The following is a 5,612-nucleotide window of genomic DNA, read 5'->3' on the forward strand; positions in this document are numbered from 1 at the left end:
TTTTCTTTCCTCTCGTCTACAATAACTACAGTTGTCCAAGAACTTGACTAAGGCAGATAGAATTTGTCCTCAACTTGGAAAAAATTAATGAAAAATACAGATTCTAGCACCTAGTTAAAATAGTACTACTATCTATGAACAAATTGAGTGCAGTATAAGGGAAAGCAAATAAAAAAACGAATGCTTGACTCAAGACACTGCTAAAAGCGTGAGATAAATTCAATCTCCCCTATCTAAATGGTCGAAGTGGGGAGAAGTCGAAATGTTCAATTTCTAAAACTAAAAAGTGCAAAAGAAAATGACATTGAAGCAAGCACCGACGAAACACGAATAAGACAATTAATCAACCCAGAGATCGACAAAACCACAGTAAAATCAAACCTTGTTTCTGGAGAATCTTCATAAGATGAGGTCTGGACTGAACATCGATATAATCACCCTGATAATCCCGAAGGCGGGAGGCTTTCCGTCTAACTTTGGCTCCCATAAAGGGATCTACATCCTCCGTAATATTGCTGTTTACATCGTCTAGGGTTTCATCGCCGTCGTCATCGTAGCGAGGCTCCGAGGGTATCGATTTGGATCCGACGGCTCGAGTTCAATCGCGGCATTTGCAGAATGCTCTGAGAATAAACGCTAAATATAATATAGAGCTAAACTGCACAACCACTAGGCGGAGGTGACCTGCACCTCCTTCTGGCGGAGGCCGTAGACGCCGATCTAACAGGAGAACAACAACAAAAAGAAGACTCTTTCCAACACAATACTACTTTTAATGATAAAATTAAAAGAAAGCTTCATAAAATAATTTGTTTTTATTCTCCTGACTACTGAAGTCTCTATGCCATTATTTTTATTTTTATATTATATTTTATTTTATACTAGTAATTTTGAATAGGGTTATATCAAATTATAAAAATTAAATTCAATTGAATATCGATAAATATTTATCCAGTATCCACATTTTAGCAAATCTCACCAACATCCCCAACTGAACAAATCTCAACATAGTTATACTTGTACCATTCACATATTTCCCCATGTATACTACTCTCCTATATCACATGCACATCATTACATCATATCTTGGCAAGCCAATATTATAGTAGTAGTAAAAGTAAGGGTTTTACATAATATTACAGTTCTATATTCTCCAACTGATACAAATATGTGATAGTATTGATTTAGCCTTTCTTCAGTTAATTAATCATGTTTCTATCATAGTTAGTGGATTAGTCGGTTAGTTAGTTTCAGAGCTAGTAGATTGATTAGTTAGTTAGACAACATTTTATCCACTAATCAATCCACTAACACTGAAACTAAATAACCGACCAATCCACTAAAAAGTGGCCGGTGATCAGCCATATCAGTCACAATGGGAGCCGATTGACAGCCGATTATTGGTCCCTTCCCATCGGCCATGGCCGTTCCAGCGGCCATTTGGGGGGGGGGGGCGTCCGAAGGCCGATTATCAGCCCGTTCTTTGCAATGGTGGCCAATTTCCGGGCCGATCATCGGCCAAGAGAACAACCACTCATTGCTAATGCTCTAAGCTCTTTCAAGCATTTCATAAACAAGTACTAATAGAATGTTTCCTTTTACTTAGTTTGCCAATTTTCTTCTTCAAATTTTCATACGCAGTGTTTTTTTTTTGGAGTTAGAATTCACTCGAAGGATTCAAGTTCATACAGCAACACTTATCAATTGTATTTATTCTTTACTGAATAAATGTGCTTGTTATTATAATTATTTCTGTTAGTAGTTTATTTATAATTAAATTCATCTAAATGTAAAGTAATTTACTCGAGAACGAGTCAACGAGAGATGCCGATGAGAAATAGTTATAAAAGAAAACAAAGCAACATAAAACATTAAAAAGAAAAAAATCAACTGGCATGAAAGCTTCTAATTCTAAATATGCACATGCCATTCAAATTCCTAAAGTAAGAAATCCTAGTAGAAAATTAAATGAAATTAGATTTTTTTAAAATTGAAAAAGTAGAATAAAATACATTAGAAAAAATTAAATAAATTAAATTGAATTTGTGTTTCAAAATTAAAAAAAATCGAATTTTATAAAGTAAGAATGTCATATTTCATAATTAAAAAATAGAAATTTAAATGAAAGATGCGAGAATCTACGGTGATGGACTGGATTAAATGAAATTGGAGGAATGATGGTGAAAAATTGTAAAATTATGCTATACTTAATATTTTACTAGTATTATGCATCACAAAACGGGGTAGCAAAATTGTGGCTACTTCCATAGTGGAAGGCCTCATGACAATTTGATTTTATTGCTAATACATTTTAGTATATTTATTTATAATACTAAATTTAGGATCACTTCTCACTCATAAGTCATAACATCTTTGATTATAGCTAAAATGACATTACTTTGTCCTTGTAAGAATGGTGAAGATGCGTTATAATAGTAATTGTTAATTTTGAAATTTCTTTTTGAACAAAAGATTCTGAAATTTACGATCATCTTCGAACATATACATATTTGTATTGGTGTCACTAATTTATTATCCACGAATTCTTAAATAAGATCTTCTACATGTTCTGAATTTTTTCCTATGTACACTAAAAATTATTATTTCGAACTCAATATCTCAACAGCAAAAATCAATTTTCAAAGTTAACAAAAATAAAATCTAAAGTTTGATGATGTCGACATCATCAATGGGAAGAAGACCAATGAGAGGGCGAATGTCGACACAATGAATATCCCAAAATACAGAATAGAAAGAAAAAATGATTCTCCAATCACTTTTTTAGGGAAAAAAGAAAAATATTATCCATGAAGTTAAACTCATTTTTGTAAGTTCACGCAAACAACCAATCCTCTGCAAATTCCACCATTTATCATTCTATTTGCTTTGCGATAATTTTGTATATCCAGCGGGGGGAGCCGTCCGTTGTTTCTCCCTGGTATTGCGTCGAACTTGTCGACTCCCTTAATTTTCATTTTCGATTAATCTCTTCCTTATCTTTTTTATGAGAGAATTTGTACATGAGTAAGTTTTGTTGGATTGCAAGTAAAAGGCTCATGGCATCGAAGAGGATCTTAAAGGAGCTCAAGGATCTACAGAAGGATCCTCCTACCTCTTGCAGCGCTGGTATGTTTCTATTTCTTTTAACTATGATATTACCGTGGGGAATATGCGTTTTCTTTGATTGTTTTTTGCTAAATTTATTGATTTTAATTACTTTTTTGCCAGATCTTTGTTTTCATAGTTCTTAGCTCTACCCTAGTTGGTTTTGGCTTGGTAATTTGTTTGCATTTCTGTTGGTCTTTTGCTATGGCTTTATGTTTCCTTTTTCTATTATTAATTGTCATTTTCGGCAGCGGGATTGGGATTTAGAGAATAGGGTTCTATCAGGTGGAGAGTTTCAGAAACGAAAGAACCATCCAGTTTTTGTAATACTCAGTAATGAAACAGCATTTTGTGTAGTACTACTTGAAATTGTAGCATTGCTGCAATGTAACCAAGCATTCAAACAATCATTTGTGGTTATCTGTTTGAAGTAGACCCTTAGCTAATAATTCCCTTTACTCTTTAATAGAACATAGTACTAATTCTCTGAAGATTAATCCACCTTGATTGCAGAATCATTCCTCTCTGGCAGTGGCATCTGTTTTGTAGGGAAAATGAAGTTTCTCACACAATTAATTTTGCTGAATGGTTGTTAATCCCGAGTCACTCTTTAAGCTGTGAAAGCAATTCATTGTCTTTACTCTTAAGAATCTGAAAACGAAATGCATATTAGCCGTTCTGATCATATGTAGTGTGTTTAAATACTTTTCTTGCGCATGCAACAGAGATATCTTGCTACCTGACTTCTATTGATCTATGCTCTGATCATGGCGACGTGGCTTTCTACCTTCAGATCGCAGGTTAACTTCCTAATGACTTATCCAGTTATGTGTACTCAGCATATTTCAGGTCCTGTTTCTGAGGACATGTTTCATTGGCAAGCTACCATCATGGGTCCTCCAGATAGTCCGTATGCAGGCGGTGTTTTCCTAGTTACCATTCATTTTCCTCCAGATTATCCTTTCAAACCTCCTAAGGTGCACCACTTCACCTAATATACTCACCCTCGTTCTACCTTTCCTTCTTTCTGAAGAATGGAACTATCATCTCTATGGATAATATGATATCTCGGGTTTCAGTAGCCATAGGCACTTATATTACACCAATCAAAATATGTGTTTCTTATGCATTCACATTTCACCAATTCTGCATGTAGCTTTCAGGACAAAAGTTTTCACCCAAATATTAACAGCAACGGGAGCATATGCCTGGACATATTGAAGGAACAGTGGAGCCCTGCACTTACCATTTCCAAGGTTTGTTATCGTTATGGCTAACCTTTGTTGCGTAACAGGTTCAACTAAACCTCCGATTGAATGAATCCTCTCATATAACCTTGCTGAGGGAGTCGACTTTTATTTTGAATAAGAAATTGTGTTTCCAGGTGTTGCTCTCGATTTGTTCTTTGTTGACGGATCCAAACCCCGATGACCCGTTGATGCCTGAGATTGCCCATATGTATAAAACGGACAGACCAAGTATGAGACCACAGCAAGGAGCTGGACACAGAAATACGCCATGGGATGATCCTGTTTTGGTATCATTATGGCCTTATATTTATTTTAACTACTTAGTGTTTCTTTTTCCTTTTTAAAAAGATTTATAATTGTTAAGTGTGAAATAGTCTAATCTGTGTTTCAATTCCTAAATATGGACGTAGTATAAGGGAAAAGGGAAGACATACATGTTACTACTTTGATAGTGTTGTATTTATATTGAACTTGAAAAGCATTTACATCTATTAGTCTCTCGTGAGTGTTGTCTCAATTTTAACTAAATTGAAAAAATACTTTCAAAACAAACACAAGGTATTGTTCATAAATCAAAATAAACTCAACCAAAAGGGAAAAAAGAAGAAGAGTTGATATATAACATACTCCTGTATTAGTAATATGTTAAAGATTTAAACAAAGATTCCGCAAATGATAAGATAAAAAAAGAGAAGGTAAGACGCAATACAGTAAAGGCCCATCAAATACTAGGCTTTGCAATTGGGGCGGCTTAATATATTAACACTGAAAGTACCCAATTAAATAATGACTAGTGCTATTTAGCTATATTAATTTTTAAGCTGTAGCAGATCATAAAATATTTATAATTTTCATATTTCAGTGATACGTTTAACATTTTTTTGGCATTTAACATCACTCCTTTATTGTATTTATTAAATAGTAAATATATCTCCATTATACTACTATTTGGCTACATTATGGTCAAATAACTTTTTTCTTTGATTAATTATAGTTCAACAAGCCATTAGATCTGACATGTAACCTTTATGGATTATGAGAAATGGTAGATGACTAGATGTTAAAAAAATAAGAATGATCGCTCGTATTGCCACCGCCTATGATAGACGGTTGGTGGAGTGGCTGGGCATGTAATATACTATTTCATCCCAACTAAACTGATATACTTAGACTTTTTGGTTTGTCTTAAAAAAAAGTATAACTTCAATTAAACAGATTAACTAATAACACCTAAAAATCTCAATCCGAAAAAGAAAT

General features: G+C 34.0%; 1 long non-coding RNA gene across 2 annotated transcripts; it reads left to right on the plus strand.

Annotated features, from left to right (window-relative positions):
• Positions 1-2,761: 2,761 nt before the first annotated feature.
• LOC121801342 lies at positions 2,762-4,849 on the plus strand. Of its 2 annotated transcripts, none has more exons than XR_006050581.1 (5): positions 2,762-2,938; positions 3,047-3,126; positions 3,899-4,082; positions 4,262-4,361; positions 4,490-4,849. It is a non-coding gene; the product is annotated as an uncharacterized LOC121801342 (long non-coding RNA). The 2 variants fall into 2 exon arrangements; XR_006050582.1 differs by having other exon boundaries at positions 3,945-4,082.
• The last annotated feature ends 763 nt before the right edge of the window (positions 4,850-5,612 follow it).

This window comes from Salvia splendens, chromosome 4 (assembly GCF_004379255.2).
Source record: "Salvia splendens isolate huo1 chromosome 4, SspV2, whole genome shotgun sequence".
Classification (NCBI taxonomy): domain Eukaryota; kingdom Viridiplantae; phylum Streptophyta; class Magnoliopsida; order Lamiales; family Lamiaceae; genus Salvia; species Salvia splendens.